This window comes from Aulostomus chinensis, chromosome 21, assembly GCF_037954235.1.
Source record: "Aulostomus chinensis isolate RoL2024-O1b breed Wild chromosome 21, RoL_Achi_v1.0, whole genome shotgun sequence".
NCBI lineage: Eukaryota > Metazoa > Chordata > Actinopteri > Syngnathiformes > Aulostomidae > Aulostomus > Aulostomus chinensis.
The window spans coordinates 2,961,086-2,981,316 of NC_141340.1; the positions used below are offsets into that span (position 1 = coordinate 2,961,086).

A 20,231-nucleotide genomic window follows, 5' to 3' on the forward strand; every position below is an offset into this window, starting at 1 on the left:
AGTGGCAGCAAAATTTAACAGGAAAACTCTAAAATCTTGGGTCATAAATGACAAGCTACTCTGTCCGTTGAGGGAAAGAGTTGAACTCTCGAAATGTTTTGTGTAGTTGTACAGCAGTCGCTTCATAAAAACATGACTTGAGGATAGTTCACGTCCTTCCAGAAGGCTGAAGGTTGAACAGAACAGGATTCTTAGCACCGGCTCAGGGTACCGTAATAAAGCTTGGAACTCTGTGCAGTATTAGTGCCTCCACGGGAATCCACAGCAAACACAGTGGGGACCTGAAAATCACAACCCTGAAACCAATGCTTGTCCAGTGAAGGTCATGAAGCAGAGAGTATATCTGCTCTCTTGAATAGATGAATCACAAGTGGCTGCTGCAAAGGTGGGCCTTTTAATCTTCTACGTGATAAACTGAAACTTTCTAGCGCGGGGAAAGTAGCACACTCTTGTTCAAGCTCCCAACAGGAGAATCAGGAAATTAAAAGCACCTCCCGTCTAATGACACCGTAAACACAACCCATTTTAATCTTGTGATATCTTGTTGCGAGGTTAGTTGATTACAATCTGAAGGAGTCGTCCTTGTGTGTACGAGACCGCACGATTATAAAAGATGACTTTTTATGTATCTCTTCCATTTGAATGGGAAGCTGTCTGCTGGAATTCAGAGACAATCTCATTGTTGAGCCGAGGGGGTGTTTAAGCATAGCAAAATATTTCAATAGACCACTTTTCTGCAAATTACCTCTGCAGAATTGTGGGTGGTATCACATTCAAGGACTAGACATTTTACAATTTACAACAGCAGACGTTTTCTTTGAATGGAAATAAACTGCTTTGGTGAAACAGAATAAAGCCTCTTACTTTGTTGTATTTGGGTTATTTGTATTCTGAATGTTGCAAGCGAATTCAATGCCGCCCATCTCAGGCTGCACGAGCTACATTTCCCCAGAAGTGTCTTGTAAGCTGGTTCAACCTAAATGGGTTTTCTGCTAGCTGGTACATGCAATGTGTTTTCCCCTTCATGGAGAAAAGGCATTCCTCCCTTGTGGCATCAAGCACAAAGCTTCTCCCTACATGGTTCCAGCAAAAAAAAAAAAAAAAATAGTGTGTGTAAAGTTAATAATAGTGACACTTGAAAGCAGACTTTGGGTAAGCTACACAACAGCGGATGTGTTGTACTGGACGCAGAGGCAGAATTCTTCAGTTTATACTAAATATCTTTGAAATGGAGGCCATCGGGCTCCTGTCTGCTGCTGGCCTCATCAACAGACCCCCACTGTAAAGATCCCCTCCCCCGTATACACCAGCATGTATGGAGCTATAGGTTGCATTAGCATTACAGTAATTGTTTTGACATGCTGTGACCTCTGCTCGGTCAACACTATCTGGACTTGACACTAATGCACATGACCTGAAAACACTGCCACTCCTGCACACCGCGTCCATTTCTCTGTTTCAAAAACATATTTTCCACATATTTTCACCTTCTTTTATATTCTGTATGATAAATATACAACCCAGCTCTGTAGGGGTGAGGGAGGCAGCATAGCGGTATTTATCTACCGAAGCTTAGATTCTAGATACAAAGACAGAGAGGTGAGGCATTACTCCTATGGAAAGAGGAATTAAATGCTGCTGAATCAAAGAAAATACGAACAAAAGAGGACACTCGAAAAATCTTTTCAACACAAACAAAAGGTGAAACTAAAGTCTCGCCGTCTTCTTTCTCTCAGTGGCGGGGAAATAACCACAACACCAGTAACAGTCACTGCGTGTTTCCAACATGGAGCTCCTCTCATACTGAACATAGTGAATCATTTACTGGTTTTAGTATCACTCCAGTACCAGTAAACACAGAATACACGCTAATTTACAACAATCGATTTGAGGGATATTCTGGTGGTCCATAAACCCGCTACTCTGATTGACAAGCTGGCAAGGCAGAAGAAGGTTCTCCTCTAATTGCTGTGTCAGGATTGGAGGGCAAGTCTGGATGAAGCTGCACCATTCAGAGGTGCACAGGTGGGGGGCGGGGGGCAGAGGCGTGCGTGACCACAAGAAGAGAGCCAATAGGAGAGCAGAGCTCACAAATCCAACTACACAATGAAAAAACCCAATCATATCCAGGAGAGGCATTGACTCTGTACTCACATGACCCAATCTTGTATCTACTGACATGTGAAGCACAATTTTTGGTGTACAATCCTATAATTGTCTGGCAAAACGAGAGCTCAGTACGGCTGCAGTGAGAGCCTCAAGCTCAATGCTCGACATTTAATTAATTCACTGTGGAAAAATGCAACATTTCCAGGTAAATTAGATGACGCCACCTCTGGTCTAGGCTGGTAGGCTGAGGGGACCACTGTGGTTCAAAGGGTTCACGGGTTCAAATGAGCAAATTTTAAACGAATCAAATATAAAATAAGAACAGCTGCAAATGTCTGGTTTAGTCCCAAGAAAAATGTCTGCAAGTGTTCTGAAGCTTGCTAGAAACGCCTGCTTTGGCTGCTGGAACATCGGCTATAAATTCCATGACGTCTCGCTAAAAACATGTTGTCGCCATGGCAACAGCTGCAGGTGCTAAATCCACCTGCTTGTGACATTGGAACAGGTACCGCAAGTGTTCCGCAGATTTGCTCTTGGCTCACAATGGTGCAACAGTACTTTCTGCAGGTAGACGTGGATGAGAACTGCCTGCTTGACTACAACCATTTATCTTTTAAAACATTTCTTTTCTCCCATCTATTTTATCCTTCTCTATGTTGACAGTATGCACCAGTATGTCAGGATAAATTGTAAAAACTGTACTTGGCAATTAAATTCTGATTTTCGTTGGCTATTCTTGTTATTGGTGTTCCCGACAAAGGGTGAAAATACACCCATTAAATGGTACACAAGCTTTTACTCACTCTTCAAAAAGGTATTTACTGCCGTGAAAATGGAGGAGTAGTTTTTTTAATCACTGTTGGCTCGGAGTATATTGTGTGGGAAGTATCCCTCTTGTTTACTTGAGTTTGTAATCATCGTGCCAAAACCCCTCATTACATTTTTATTTCTGTAAAGCAGATAATCCCATTATATTGGAATTAATGTACTCTGTATGAGCAAATAAGCGTGCGCTACAGTAACTAAAGAAAGTCTGAGCAACTCCACATGTGGTGAACCAATCAGCAACAGCAAAAACATGATCAACAGCATGAACGCTCTTGCTCAGGAGGTACAGGAGCACATGAGCCACTGTCTTGTCACCTTAATTATTGCAGGACAAAGGCAATTGGAACCAACAAAGCAGTGGTCCCCAATCATAGCAGCTCATTATTAGACAGAAGCCCAGTGGAGCTCGTTAGAGGATGAAGGGAGACACGGTAAATAAGGTTAATTGGCCGATCTGTCAGACCCAGGAAGATGCTTGCACTGACACCAAACAACTGGAACATGAATTCACCCTTTGTGCTCACGCCCGCCCCGTCCTGTTTTAGCTCATTAGCATTTTGAAGACATGTGACGCCTTGGCTGTGCTGGTGGCGATTGTAGCCAAGGTGTGTTATTCTGAAACCACAGGTGATAAGACGTCAACCTGCGAGTTTATTGTTGGGTTAAATTGCTGCACGCCCAATTAAGTGATTGCTTGAAATAATGAGGCCGAGAGACAACTAGACAGCAAGAGCAGTAGCAGAACCAGAGAGAGCATCATTTTGCACAGCTCAGTCACAAGAATCATGTATACAAGAATTGAGTATTGTACTATAGTTCCGGGTTTTTGCCCTTGTTCTGAAATGACAGTATTCCTACTCAGCTCTTTACAAGACAAAGGAAAATGAATATTGCAGTACGAATTTTTTATTTCCGTGCAACCATGCAAATTCCAGCTAGCTTATGTAAGCTAATGTTGAGGTACTACACTCTGTGATACTGAAAGCAATTCTTCCAATTTGTGCTCATGAAAGAAACATTTCTAAGTGTTTTTCTGTTTCCTTTCATCTTCATTAAACGTGCAACTATTGAAAAAAGACTTTGAATATATTTCAGGGAGTTAGACAACTGTTAACTGTACACAATAGCATTAAGCTAGCACATTCACGCATCTGGCTTTTAATAGGCAAGTGTCAATGTTGGTTGGTCGCAACCTGCTGTACATCCCCAAACTTGAAATGCATTTGTGGAATATGCTGTATACATGTCCGTGAAATACTCCTAAAAAAGACATATCCCACGCGTCTCAACAGGACAATGCAAAAGACATTATTCCCTACCAAATTTTAAATTTTGTCCTTTTCTGAATAAAAGTTGAATCTTGCACGCATGTAAAAGAACAGCTGTTGACCCAAACCAAATGTCTGATAATTTTTTTCTGAATCTAAAAACTACTTTTCAAAGCTGACGAGAATGAAGGCGATAATGTGAAAGAACCTATGATTGGCAGGGAAGCCATCTGCTGAAAAATATTCCTACTGAATAGCCAATCATATCCACTGTAAAAGGGCTGGTGGTTAAACGACCAATTCGCATTTCTTTGCTACATTTCCAAGGTGCCCTGTCAGCTCAAATTACAGAGTGCAAGAGGATGTTCAGGGCTCAGAGGAGGAATGAAAGTATTCTCATTCACAGGTCAGTCTACCATTGAAAGGATGTTGAGGCTGCAAAAAATGCTGCATTATGACGCTGAAAGGTCTGATTGAATTAAGTTTAATCACAGACAACGTTAGTAGCAGTGGGTCACTAACTGGGCTTCAGGAAATGATGGTAGTAAATTAAATTGTTGGTTGAAAAACAGTGTAATTGTCTGTCCCTTGGGGTTAAAAGCCCAGTATAATTTACTTATTCAACGAATTAGTTCATAATCTCTCTTTTGTGCTTTACAATGATAAGAGAACTCAAACAGTTCAATAGGTAAGAACACTTGAAATAAATCGTGTTCATGGCTACTGAGGGTGGATAACACCACCTAGCTTGATGGTAGAATGTGCATGACAACAATATGCTCTGCTTTCCGCTTCCTCATTTGCATTTTTGCAAGTATTATAAGGTTATGTGTCAGGCATCATTGTGTGGAAGCTATTATTTTAGGTGTCCAATAGCCAACCAGATGTTTTTTGCTGTTTTTTTTTTTTTTTTTTTTGGTGCTCTTGATAATGGCAAACGACAGCTGATTAAAAGTTCTTGTCTGATGGGAAATATGTCCTTCATTGCATTTACAGACCCAATGACATCACTGCAAGGAAACACGAATTCCAAAAGGACAGTGCTGCTCTTGTGGTCTTGATTATCACTTCACAAAGATGGCGATTGCACAGACAAAGGGAGAAAATAGCTCGTCAGGTGGAGCGATTGATAGTTCAAGGGAAAGAAAGTCAAAAAGGTCCACGGGAGACTCGATTAAAAGAACCTGCTGTACATTTTGAGCTAGGGTTATGTGCATTTGACATTTTTCAGAGGCAAAAGTAAAAATACTGTAAAAATGTTGGTCAAAAGACAGCTAATGGAAAAAAATGCCCTCGAGCGACATGTCTTCCAAACTTCCCTGACAAGGAAGAAAATTCACGTTTGTTTTCAATGACCAGGATTTACAGGATTATTCCCTAACCCTCGGACTGGCAAGCCTCAATTCCCAAATTGAAAACTGAAGGTTTACAAATGTACAACGGGGGGAAGATTGTGGAATTAGTTACTCATACGATAACGTTTGTCTCTGCAGCCTATCACTGCAGTATTTCAGTATTTATCGCCACTATAAACCACTTCCAAGATTTCCTGGCTTTTGGTGTGAAAAGGGGTGGGGCTCATCACCTGTACCCTCCCTCCAGCCCCTAACCTTCCTTAACTTTGGCCTCAGCTACGTACCTTTGTCACTGTATCTGGAGACCAACGTTATCTCATTGGAAGCAATTATCTCTTTGAAAAATTAGCTAAAATATGATGCAAATTCATCCGAAGACATGAGATATATTTTCCAAAAATGAGAAAAATCTAATATGGCTGCCACAGAGATGATAGCAATGCAGTTCACACTGTGATGAAAAGTACATAGCACATGAATGTACATACATCCCCAAAAAGCAGCAATTAGTTTTAGAGCAAACCAGCTTGAGTTCCATTTCCTATGAAATTATTGGAAATCTCAAGGAAAGCTAAATAATTCAAAACAATCGAAACATGACTGTGATTTTCAAAGCTTCCAACCATGTTCTTGGTTATTGAGGAATAATTTAAACAGGTAGGTACAGTAATTTAAGGTTCAATGGGTAGGGGGTGAGTACCTTTCCCCATGAGCTGATCTGCCTTTGATGTCAACTTATACTGCAGGGTCTCCTGGTCTCCGCAGTGCCAAATTAATGTATTTTGAACTCGTGATCAAAGCACCCTCAAGTGCTTCTGTCTCTTGCCTTCTAGCTCGTAATTCTGCCTTTAAGTCGTCCATGTTGAACAAACCATTTGGTCCAACTATTGCCTGTGTGCTTGGTAACATTGTCAAAATGCTTGGAAGTTTGGGCAAAACTAAAGGTCAAGACGGAAGGCTGATAGAAAAGGCCTCTCTTGATTTAATGCAAAAAAAAGGTGTAACTGAGAAGATGACACATGTGGAATGAAATGTAAGATGACAAGCCCCATATTGAACAAAAACATTCTCTCCACTTCAGCAGACACCTTCATCAATGGTCCCATTGGGTTGCCATTGCAGCCTGAATCCAGAGCAGAGAACTATGGTGCCTTGGAAGGGCCATCGAGATTTGATTATTTGTGGCCATGAGATTTGAACATTTCCCACAAACTAATCAAAGTGCATGGGAACAAATTAACACATTTGTCAGGTTGTGGAGACAAGTAATATGTCATGGCTATGAGTAAAAAGGGTGGGAACAAGTTACAACAAAATCTGTTTATTTCTTGCTCCATAGCCCCTCTGGGCATCTGTGGAGAATCACAACTTCGTCCTGTTGTCAAAACCAGACGCCTCAAAAGTAACTAAACTGAAGAAAACCCACATACGACAATGGGATGTTTTAGGATGTGAAGTACAGAGTGAACAGCCAGAAAACTGCACCATAATGTCTTAATACATCCAATATGTCGTATAAAAATAATGAAGCAAAGGTCTCGCATATCAAATTCCCATCTACATCATTAAATCAAGTGAGGGCCCCTGCTAATAAATACTCGTGCCGGAATGACCTTGAGTGGTAATGTATCCGTCACTGCTTTTATTTATGTTCCCATCTTATGATCACACACACCAGTAAATCCTAGGTTAAACTTTTGGAGTCACTCGTGTTCAAAAAGACTAAACTGTCACCTGACAGGTAATGGGAAGACTTTATGAGCATGAGGTACAAAGCCATATAAAATAGGCCCTCATTTAATCTGTAGTGGATCATGAGGGATGCATCAATAGGGCTATTATGAGTCCCCCAAGGCAGGAGCTGCGAGACTGATCATAAATCAATAGTTTGCCATAAACTGGCTATGCTAAATACTTGGATGTCAGGACTGCACACATTTAAATGTTTGGCCTTAAGCACTTAAACAGGAAAAACAAGCTTGCAGTGACCATTTGGTCAAATGTCACGAGTAAATGAACTAAAGCAACCGTCAGGACAAAATCCTGGTCCCAAGGTGGGTAAATCTCAGCCCTGGGAAGCGGAAACGTGGACAAACTTCATTTTTTCAGCGTTTGTGCAGACATGTTTAGGTATCTGCTGCATAATGAACCCAGTCTGCTTATTTCTCGGATTCCCATGTCAGAAAATTTGATACAGCAAGTCATTTAGATTTCCTCCCCCTCCACACTAGGAAGACCTTATTTTCTCTAAGAGTTTCCTCTTCAAGGAATAAGAAGGCAGCTGCATTTACCCAAGATATTATGGAAATATAAGCAACTCTTGATTTTGTTCATTCGCATCCTGCTATGGAAAACACTTGAGGCTACAGGAGCCATTTAGCCAAAACTTGCAGAGTACAACTTGTAACTGGGTCAGAAAAGGTCAGATCACATTTTCACCACTCGTTCCAGATTGGGTTTGTAACTGGTCCGAGGCACCTTCCCCGAAAGATACTTGGAGCTGTTGTGGCACAGTTGGTGCGTTCAGATTTCCTCCAAACAAGTCTTTAAAATGCTGAATGGAACATCGTTTTTTGTGAAATCAAGTCATTACCCACTGCTGTAAGTTCATATCAGGCCTTCTATTTGGAAGCGTACGTTTGATGACAAATGTAAAAAGACAGAAAATGCAGTATGCGGTTCCCTCAAGGCGTCTCGGAGATATCACATTAAGGAGCAAAAACTGAGAGGACTATTTTCTCTAAACTTGGTGCTGGGGTGTGGAACGGGCCAAGGAAGACCCCGTTTGGTTTTGGGGCCAATTACTTATAGCGCCACCTGGGGGCAACAGGAAATGAACCACAGTTTGTTGTACTTCCAGTGGGTTGACGAGATCTGTCTCCGATTTGGTCAGAAGCACCTTCATAACTCGGTGATGGGTTACTGTGAATACTGAGTTTTTGCTTCACAGCGTTTCCATAACGAGGCAGCCATTTTTGACATTTCTCCATCGAGCAGGAAACTGATTTAACTGGAGTCCACATGGTCAGAAGTTTTCTGAACTTTACATATTTAATGACAGTCCCGACCTGGAGACAACTACAAGCTGAATTTAACACAACATGCCACCTAGTGGCTACAGCTTGTAAGTTTCCTGCATTTGACATTTAAAAATTATGTTCTTTTCTTCATTGTGATGTACAGAAACCAACATATTGAAAGTTAATGCTCACCTTCGCCTCCTAGTGAATGCAGGAAGCGATATTTACGCCACGGTGCTGCAGTAGTCTGCAGACATTGGCATGTGACCAGGGTCCGCTCATTGCTGCTTGCAGCTTTAATTAGAGACGTGCCAGGGGCCAAAAGTTTGCATTGCCAGAAGTTCTGTCTCATCACATGTTGTATTAATTTATTGCTGAACATAATTAATTGTGTTTTATTCACATTTTCAAATGAATATTCCATGCTTCCACTTTAAATGAACTAATTTCTGACAGCTGAGAACATAGTCTTTGTCACGCTGGAGTGCAAAAGGTAGAAGCGTCATGTTTCTGTACATCCAGCTTCTTGCTCATGCACTGATTGCTGCAAATTGTCTTCAGCATGAAGACATATGGAGCCTGATAGCTGAAAGAAAGCACTGGCTCATTGCATATCCTTCCACTATTTTCCAGTCCGCCTAAAATGGAACACCCGTGTGCTATTCATCATACACTACTCAATTATGAATGTCTGAAAACTTGAACGTGCTGCTGTAATATATTTGCCAGGGATAAGAGGGGAAAGAGCTGTGCTCAGAAAGCCAGAGAGAGCCGTGCCACTACTAGAATGCAGAAAGAATTCCTTGGGAGGCAGATGTTGAAACGAAACCCTCACTCATCTCGAAAATACGGTTGTATTCACAAATCACAGTGTGTTACAGTATCTCCCTTTATTGATTTAACATTCTTAAGAGCAATGAAATACTGCTTTGTCAGTGGCTGTAAGGGAGATCACATCTAAAAACTGCTGCACACGCTGCCCTCCAGTTAATTTACTTTTTGATGGCTTAACATATGGATAAATAATCAGGGATGATTTATCATTCCAGTCATTGTCCTCTTTCAGACCTAACTAATAACAGCCAATCAGCCGAAGCCACTGGGGCCACAGACTTAATTATCCAAGCTCCCTTTGTCCAAGGAAGCTCAATAGAAGATCTAAAGCAGCCTCAGATGTGTCCGATCTGATCTGCTGGCTGTGATGGGATTTCACTTCCTTTATGGCTCCAATTACTGAAATTACATCTCCGGCAGAGAAGGCAGGCAACTGTAGAGAGCGAGCTGCAACACCCCTCCTCTCAGTGACTGTAGCACGCATTACAAGCAAGCTGCACAAGTCCCCTCGTCTATGGACGACACTTGTTTTGACAGACCTAAGAATGGATGCTCTGACGCAGTCACAGAATGTCAAATCTTGGATCACATTTTAAGAAGCGTGTTGTTTTTAGTGTTCTATTTTTTGATATTCATCTTGTGAGTCATATTCGCTCCTCGCAGGCTCTGGTTTTGTCCTACTTTCCCATCTGAAGAGTAAGAGGAAGGTCTGGGACTCGTACCTTTGTGCTGGTCCTGACCTGAGCTACGTTGGTCACAAGGCCTCGTTACCTGCTACATTATTGAATGCCTCAAATGCCTCCTTAAGAATCTAGTTGTCCTTGGGGGTTTAATATTTTAATAAGTCTAAGAGGGCCATTGAGTGACTTCCTCCTTGCATGGACAGATTGTTAACACTTATTTAAATTCTGCTTCTGCAACCTTGGGTAGGTACTGATAAAATTCCTCCCCCCTACCTCTCTGACTGTGCTAAGCCATCAATACTTCACCAAGACAGTTCTAAAAACCTTCATCAAACTCAAACTGGGAGTGTAAGTGTTATGTCACTTAACTTTGGTGCACACTGAAGGGATAATCTGGCAGATTTTTCACAACAATTGTGAGGAAGTCCCAGATTCCCGAGGCTCCAGGATATTTGATATTTATAACCTGAATTGTTGTGATGGAGATGGATTATTGAGGAGAAACCTGCGGTTGTTAAAGGGAGCGAGCATCACCAACCTGACGCTGCAACATTTGTCAGAAACGCTGGACGATTCCACCAGACATTTGTTTATTTTACACAATCGCTGCTTTTAATTCGTTGACTTGAAACGGCGAACAGCAGCCTCTTAGCTGACTACGCATTCGATTCAAAAGTCCCAACGTTGAAGGTACGGAGCCTACAGTACAAACCTGGACTTCATCTTAAATTGTAAAGTATTGTCCTTTACCAATATCAGGTCCAAAAAAGAAATCCATTACTTGATAATTGATTACACACAGCTTTGATGGAGCCACAGATTCTCCCAAGCTGCAATACAGAGTTCATTATTTACAGACACACTTGATTCAGCTGTAGCGATGCTTGGACGGGAGTCAGTAAAAATACTCTCCAGGTAGTTTAAAGGTACATTAAAGATGAGAATATTCTGAGCTTTTAGTCCAACTCTGAGATTGTTTCAGGCTCCTGGTAACTTTTAGAAGGTGGCGGCAAATAAAAGACGGTGAGGCATCGGCCAATGTGAAGCAGGCTGCTCTTCAGGGGAACAGCACCAATAAGAGTAAATGACCCCTAAACTGCAAGGTTTTACAAGTACAAGACAATTCCAGTCCAAAGCAGATAATTCCATCATGCTTGGCTGCAGAAGAAGTAACAGCACAAACGGTAGTTACACAACCCCTCAGCTCTCGACCGCACGGTGACTTGTCAATGCTGTACCAAGCACAGGCCGAATTCATCACTTAAACCAAGGCTGCTTTACGCTTTCATGCTCAGTCGCTGATGAGGCTCACTGGTACACAGTAATGGAATGAAATTATCATTAATGCTATTAATTCCACCTGCACGGTTCCTGTTTCAACCTTTTGAGTTTCCTGTGTTGGTCTCACCAGCTGATATCAGGTGTCCAACCAGATCCACACATTTCCACAAAAATGGCCTCTTAGCATGTTAGCCACCACAAAACACACAAATTTACACAAACGCTAACCTGCTGAGGAAGCCGGCAAAATGATCAGTTAGTTTGTACTCACAGAAGTTGCTGTAGCTGGCAGAGAAGCACAGAAGCTGAAGACCTGGAGGCTGCAGACGGAACAAACGCAGAGGGTGAATCACTTCCTGACAAACAGGAAGTGGATAAATAGACTGACCTCACTTCATGTCAAACAGGGAGCGTTCAACAGGGCAACTAGCCATCCTCGTTCAGCTCACTACCACAAGGGGGCGCAAATGCACAGGCTAGACCACAGGTGTCAAACTGGTCCAGTAAAGGGCCGTGTGGCTGCAGGTTTTCATTCCAACCAAGCAAAAACAACACCTGAATCTACTTAAATCAGCTAAGCTGTGTCCACACAGCTCATTTGTTGGATCAGGTGTTGCTTTTGCTTGGTTGGAATGAAAACCTGCAGCCACACGGCCCTTTACTGGACCAGTTTGACACCCCTGGGCTAGACATTCATTCATTCATCAGCGATGTAAACCTCAAGTCTTAATTCAGACACTGAAGGGTTTTTTTTTTTTTCTTCAAATTTTGCTCGACAGCACAAAAATATGTCAGCTCATACAAAAGTTACGAACGTCAAAGCTTTCTGTGTCTTAACAAAACTGTTGCAAAGAGGTGGTTAGGAGACGACTGCGGTTCTGCTGGCGCTCACGACCGGGCTTCACTCCTGCACCAGGCGGCACAGCAAAGACAAACAAGCTGCTCTCATCCACCAAGGTGGGCGTGTACACGACCGTACCTGCTACGACTGGTGCACACACGCTGATCGCGAGCGTTGCTGGACAATCGTGGGACCGTGCGAGGATGGGTCCGCAGAGGTGTCGTACAATCGCTAATGAGAATCCCTTCATTTAAACCGAGGCGTGCGGCAACAGACTTGGCTTGACGACGCTGACAGAAAAGAATTCAGCAACTTTGATTTGTGGTAATAAATTCAGAAACTGTGTCACTGACAAGCCTGCTTTGTAATGAGTAAATGTACATATGTAACCTGAGATTACTCAAATCAATCATGTGGATTTCTAATATCAGCCTTCTGGGGATGATTTACTATTTTTTTTCTCCCTTCTTAACAAAGCAAATAGAAACACACAACTTCAGTGTTTATTTATGTGTGTTTTTGTGCAGGATAAGCATATTTGCAATAAAAATGTGTCATTGATGAATGTGCACTGCAGCTGACTTACCATTCTGGGTACCAATAACGTCGTACACAGTGGAACAATTCTGAAAATTTATGATATCAATATTAGACGAGGGTTTTTCCTCGTTCCTCTGGGGCCTCGTCGATAGTTTTCTCTCCAGAGCAAACAGGAGGTGTGAAATAACAGTGTCCCCGCTGAGGAGGGCGCACAGGGAAGAGCACGTCTTTGCTCTGCCGTAAATTATGCCACAGGTTCCTCTGACCCTCCTCGCCTGCATGAGCAAGCACTGGTGACCTCCGTGACACTCTGTCCCACATCTTATGGTGAAAGGCGTTTGGTGATATTGGGGGCGAGATTAAATGAGGCTATTTGGGTCCGGTTGTTGACACGTTCGCGGGACAAGGTCAGCTCTGGATTGGCTCTCAAACACAGGTCAACACGGCCTGTTCTCATCTCAGGTCGCAAAATAGCCGCGGTTTGTCACGGCCCTCGCCACTCCGGAGCACAAGGCAGCTTTTTGCTTCTGTACAGCCGTTTACCTGAAGATGAAAGCAACAGCAGCAGTGAAGATTTCCACATGGTGCACAACGGCAGCGGAGTGGCTCAGCCTCGCTGCATCGTAAAGTAGAACTTTGACTGTGCAGCAAACCTCATTCCCTGACATCTCAGGAGACGCGCCGGTGATTGACGGAGAGGGCTCGTCGATTTTAGACACATCACCCTCGTGTCCGCCCCTCACGCCGGTGGCGTGTGGTTCAAGCACAGCGCACAAGCATCAATCACAGTTTAAAGTTTTGACCCACTTATTCAAGGCAGGTTTCACTGAGGGTCGTTCTCTCTCTTACAGGGATCCCCTGAACACAATTTAAACTGGAGGATTCCACCGGTCCGGCTCCTGACGCAGCCTCCAGGGTGGATCCCGACCACTCTCGACAACGCTTCCAGGAGGAGCGCTCGACGTGCGCCCCACGTACGTGAATGCTCCAGTTTCGATGGATAGATGCTAAAAGGACTATCTATATGGCTCCTTTCTACCGCTCCACTTGAACACTTCACAATATTGTCTCTCTCACACACACACACACTGATGCTGGGAGCTTCCATACGAGGCGCCAACACACTCATCCTATGCTGTGAGGGTTTCAGTACCTTGCTCACTTCAACTCGGTCTCCAGGGGAAACAGCAACCCTCTGATCACCAGACAGCCGCTCTTACCTCCTGAGCTGGGAAACTGCATTGACACCACATCCTGTATTGTTTTGTTTTTTTCAAAATAAAACAGCCGGTGCAATCCTCATTGTATCTCACACAGTGACATCATCTTTATGCCAAGGCCAGCACAGGTCAGAGGACTTGACACCATGGATGATAAGAGGTTGATCCTGGAGATGGAAAACGGTGCAATTTTAGCAGAAATGCGGCCAAATAAGCAGCAGGTCAAAGGCAAAGCAACGCCTCATCTCTTTTCCGTGTGATTTTGCTGGGTCTCGCAAATTATACCCATTTTCACCTGAGAGCTGCTCAGTGAAAGCGAAGCGCCTCTGGTGGTCGGCTCAGCGGTCTGGTTTACTGACCTGCAGCCTGACAGGACTGCTTCAGTATGCTGGAAATCTCTGGATGCTTTAGAGCAAAATGCACCCCTGAGCTTCAGCTACATGATGAACCGTCCCGGGTTGTCAGAGACACGTCTGCTGTCTGTCCCCAGAGTCACAGCCACACATGAAGAAGCAGCGCTCGGTGTTTATGCACCACATTTCTGCAACAGGCTCTCAGACAACTGCAGGTCTGCTGCGACGCCGTTCCTTCAAATCAAGTATGACTTATTATTCCCTGTGTGATGCAGCCTTTTATCAAATCAAATATGAGGCCTTTGATCAATTTATTCCACTCCTCTGTCTGTTCTACCACATTTTGATTGTCTATTTGAATCGCTTTAATCGTATTTAAATGTCAGTTTTGCTTTTAGATTTGATGCCTTTTATGTTTTATGCAAACTACTTTGTTTAGCACATTTCACAAACAGCAATTCAAATAAACCTGAATTGCAAAGATTTTTCCATTGTTGTGACCGTCACTTAATTAATGGAATAAAAAAAAAAATCTGCCAACACGTTCTGTTGGACTTAAATGACCCAAGAGAAAAGAGACACGGTTCTCTCACCCAGAGCCGCTTCAACTGACGAGAAGTTATAAAACGCAACACAAGAGCCGTCACTCCTCCTCACTCCTTCCGGGTGAGACCAGAGGTCACAGCCACTGACACTCTTATCATGTGTCATGTGACCGCATGTCTGAACTACGCTCTTCAAACCAATTTATCACATTAGTTTCTCATTCATGCTGATGATAAACACGTTTCGCATTACATTAGAATTAGAAATACATCAAGGTTCAAGGTTCAAGGTTCAAGGACATCATGCAAACAACAATGACTAAAAACCCTGGAGTGAAAGCTGCAGCACGCCCTCTGCTGGCACGAGTGGGGATTGCAGGACGCTGGAGCATTACACTTCGTAACCTCATCACTGAGATCATGGCATGAGGGACAAACCTGACAGGAGCCAGAGATCCAGGAATGGACGGCTCAGGACTCGCGCTGCTTCACGTTTTGCAGGCGCGAGCTTCACTTGCAGGTTTCCTACCATGACCTTTTTATGAAATGTGTGAATAATAAAAAAGAATACTGGTATTAACTTCTTACACCCAGCCCACTCAGATGGCACACCTGCACCGAGACCTCAGCCAGAATGTAATTGGTTCTGTCTTGCTACACCTCCGAACAAAGGGTTGGTGAAATTTGGCCACAGAGGAGGTGTTTCTGGGTGCAAAGTCAGATTTAGAAAGCTGACCATCGCTCTAGTGTGAGCCGCCGGAGCGCCAAAATGACAAAATGAAGTCGCAAAGTCATAAAAAAAAAAACCCCAACCCTTGGATTTGCACTGGTGGAGAAAGAAGACACCACCATCAGCACTTCAACGTGAACCTCATCTCAGCCCTCTAATGGTGGTCGTAGGGCAGTGATAACGGCCATTTAATGGGCTGACATCATGAGCGTAGATGCCTGGAGGCTTCCTGGAACGAGTGTGTAGCACATCACCAGTGATTTATGCACGACACGTTAAAAACATTGCATGTGACATTCCTCAACACAGGAAGTGCGTTTTGGCTTTTCGAGTCCTCCCCAATAAGTCTCGAGCGCACGGAGACATTCTTTTCCTCTTGAATTACTACTTCACCACTCCAGAACGCAGTAAGAGCCAGCCATGTATGCGCGGTCGAAGCCAGTCTGTTCATTTTAGCACACATCAAAGTGTTTGTGGATTACTGAGCAAACAGCTGGAGATGAGACGTGGCTCACACCAGACGACGTGCTTCAGCTTTTGTAAACGGACATTTGTACTCTCGTTAGCCATCAGCCGCTATTGGCTTCAAGCTAAGTAGCCACGTTTGCACACTCAAGTCACAAATGCAGTGTTGAAAGCATCTTCGTGAGCTAAAGACACCCATTTTTGAAAACCTGAAATGCAAAATATACTTTTTCTGGGTGATGTATCGCTTCATTGCGTACAGTATGATCGCGTTAAGCTCAAACGGCTCTCCATACTTGGGGACTTTGAGCGTCGCAGCCCGACAGGGCCGGAGCGAAAGCCCAGTTGTCTCTTCCAATATAAACTGTCTTTGAAGTCCAGTCAAGGGATCAAGCAGAACATTTTAAGCACTTAATCCCTCATTTTTAGCCAAATGCGCAGTATCCGCTTAATATTTACCAAAGAGAGTTTTCTGATTGTTGTGCTTACTGTTTCAAACCCAAAGTAGTTGTGACCACTAGAGAGATGTGTTGAGAAATTAAGAGAAGGATGGAAAATACTTTTAATGATACAATTAGCATACCTTTGAAAGGAGGAAAAAAAGTGTCCCTTCATTTTTTTTTTTTAGTAACTGCAAGGTCACGCTGTTTAAGTGTGGTAGTTTAATTAAATTTACTGTCGATGAAGTTTTTGAGGAACATTATGCAAATCAGGTTTTAATTATTGCCGACTGCAAGTGTCATCAAAGTGCTTGTCTGAAAAGCACTGGATTGATTCCCGGCTGCCCCTCCTGCATTTGTTTTAATAAAATAGTAAAATGATTTGTTCTACTTCATCAATACTGCAGGAACTTTTTCACAAGACATTATTGTTTTTGTCTGCGGAGCAGAAATCCATTTTTTCTCCTGCTGGCTCACTACACTGTAAATGTCGGCCCTTTTTGCGACGTCGATTCGCACCTTTGTGAACACCCATCTGTTAAGTGTCCGTCCTCAGTCACAGATTTATGTCATGACAGCAAATTAGAATTTGCTTTTTCGAAACAGTAAACACAACTTCTTTGGTTCGCTTCAAAGCACCTGATCGGTTCTCCTGTGCGACTCATCTGCCACATGTCCTTGACATTTACACATTCATACACCCCAATCTACGCTCGGGCCGAGGTTCCCAGACTCCACTCATGCCTGAAATGATACAGTTCAGGGGGCACTGATTCTGGCTGCATACTGCAGAAAATCAAATATTGGCAAAAGCTGCCATCCCAGTTTAAGGGAATTACACATCAGTGGAGGGAATTAAAACTTAAAACAGGGATGAATAGGCTCTAATGACTGGGACCTTGATCAAATATTGATTGTGTGGAACAGTGGGGAAGATGAAACTGCTGAGAAATCCCAAATCCATACTATGGAATTTGTAAGACGTGGGCTTCCGTTATTTAATTATCATTTGAGTGAGATCCGCTCTCCCAGTCGAGCTCCGACTGGATCTCTTGAAAAAGAACCTGCCAGAGGAAGCGAGGACTTTAATTTGCAACTTTTTCTTTCATTTCCACATTACTGCTTCACCCAGAGTCGATTCAGTCCCTCTACAGTGGCGAGAACACAGGCCTATTCCAGCACGCGTAATGGCACCGCGACTGGGATTTATCCCCAGAGAGTAAGAAAATGCATACCTCTGAAACTGTCAGGAAACTATTTCAAGAATCTACAATTCAAATAGGAACACTTTATCATCGACTCTTTTTTCCTCACACATCAAGGGTCCTGTCTCTCTTAAGTCTAATGTGTGTGTTTTGCGAACGATTTCAGATCCATCAACTCAGCGCTGCAAAAAAATGTTAAATGTAAAACATTTGAAGGTTTCCTGACATTGAAATGCTCAGCGATGATGCAGTTTAGTGCAGGTCTGCCTGAGCATTCCAGCTGCGCTCCCAGATGTTCAGCAGACACAGAGATGGACAACAAACGCTTGTGTTTTCCGTCAGAAGACTCCCCAGGACCGATGGCTCGGCCCCCCAGATCAGAGGAAACCATCTGAGTGAGCTAAAGACTTCATTTAATTATGCATGTGGTGAACCAAAGATTTAAAGTATGATGTTTTATAAGCTGCAGCTTACAATTTCTTTTCATTATAGCTTCATCTGTCACTCTGTTTCCTGGATAAACCGATTCCTTACCTTAGAAATGCCATGAAACTGCAAAGACAACGTTCACAGAGACCTGAAGGGCATTTTTAGACGAAACAAAGTTCAAATGCTCGAATACATTCCCTCCACAAGAACATAAATTAGAGCAAGGCGGCTCATCCTGACAGTTTGGACGCTGCAAACGGCAAATATTCAGAGTTGGTGCTTTAAAAACAATTGAGGGCAGTTAAAGAACAAATGCCCCAGCAAGGTGAGTACTTACATTTTACAGATACCACTTTTTATTTGTCCTTCGCTGGAGAACCAACACTTAATGTGCTGCTGTACATCAAGTGACATCAAATAAATAAGTAAAAATCACAGTCCTCACAATAACCCATCACCAAGTTCTAAAAGTGAGGAGGCCGGGGGGGGGGGGGGGGCGGGCATTCAAATTTAAAACATAGCAGGTCTTGCCGCCACCAGTTGGCACTGTGGCTCATTTACCTGAAACTACAATGTTTGGTGGGATTCCCTTCATAGTTCTTAACACAAAAGCAGCGCCACCTTGTGGATGAGGAAGTCAAATTAACATCGCATTGCAGCATTCGACGGCTCCATCATGCAAAATCCAAATATTAGCAGGATTTAGCTCCCTCTCACTCCACGGAGCAGCCACACAAACGCCAACGTGCTCAGGAGCGGGAGTGAGACGAGGGTCCACTCATCACTGCTTGCAGCTTTAACTGGAGCCAGAGCACCAAAGGGCCGGGAGCCAAACGTTCACCCTGGCAGAAACACGAGCTCGCCGAGCGCCTTCTAGTTCTCCGCTGTGCTCTGATCTGGGTACAAAGGGGCACTTTGGTATAATTTCCACAGACTTTAACCCCCAATGCCCCTCCATTGATGTTTTCTATCTTCATCATAAATGAGAGAGCGTCCTCGTCATTGCTGTGCGTCCAAATGGTGGCAACAGGGTAGGTGAGGACACTAATGATGATCTATGAGGTGACATTCCTCCCTCCCCCTCTTCATCTGAATGTGCCAGAGTCTGTCTCTCCTGTCTGTCTGGGGTGCTCCACAAGCCCCCTCCTCCCTGATTCATGCCTTCTCTTGTTGTCCGTGTCTTCCTAATCCCACATTTTATTTATTTTATTTTGTTTTAAATATCAGCCGAAACTTTTAATCTATGCTTTTATCCTAATGCATTAACAGCGAACCTTGGTGGATCGAGCGGTCCTGCCAAAAAAAATAAAGCCGACCTTCTCACCATCCTATGAACCTCAGAAGAAGATGAAAATAAAAGACAGTACGGATAAACTTTGTGAAGTTATGGCAAAACTTCGCATCTCAAATATGGGCACTGAAGTTGCTGTTTATTTATTTTGATATGTGTATCATCATGTTTATGATTCATAGTTTTAAAACCACGTTTGTTGGTTCTTTTAAAAGGTCTGCATAATGTTTTTCACACCACTAATTACTGAACATTACATAAAGGTGCGGAAACATAACTTACAAACTGTTCTAACACGATCCAAAGTCACATGTTCTGATGCGACCATATGTTGTGGTTGGATTTAGGTAGAAAAAAAACAACAACAACTTTCAGGTTGGGCAAACATCTTGACAAAGTTGACATGATTCAAAACTTGTCCAGGCATGTTGATCAAAATACAAGCAAACTGTAGCAAATTCCCAGGTCAAACAAACATTGTTCTCAGTTGGGAACAAATACGTGCATCACAAAGCGCAGGGAACAATTATAGAGTGATGTGGTAGTCCTACAGTAAGTTAGCAAGCATGACAGTTGAGATTATAGCAGAAATTAAACTCTGTGGCGAACAAAAACTGACAGTCTATCTTACGCATACCGTTAGCATACCGTTAGCTTTCAACTTTTATGAAGAATCAACCCCACAGCCGCACGACTTGAATTCACAATTGACTACACACTGGATATGATATCTGGTTATTTACTTGCATATTTTTTTTGTTGCAAAAAAAAACGTTGAACTATCTCATGTGAGC

At 43.1% G+C, this 20,231-nt stretch overlaps 1 long non-coding RNA gene across 1 annotated transcript in view; it reads right to left on the bottom strand.

Annotated features, from left to right (window-relative positions):
- LOC147241354 (uncharacterized) overlaps nucleotides 1-11,731 on the bottom strand; it is a 142,444-nt gene extending 130,713 nt beyond the window's left edge. The window contains exon 1 of the long non-coding RNA XR_015111011.1: nucleotides 11,650-11,731. This is a non-coding gene — a long non-coding RNA (uncharacterized LOC147241354). The remainder of the gene's footprint in view (nucleotides 1-11,649) is intronic.
- Nucleotides 11,732-20,231: the final 8,500 nt, after the last annotated feature.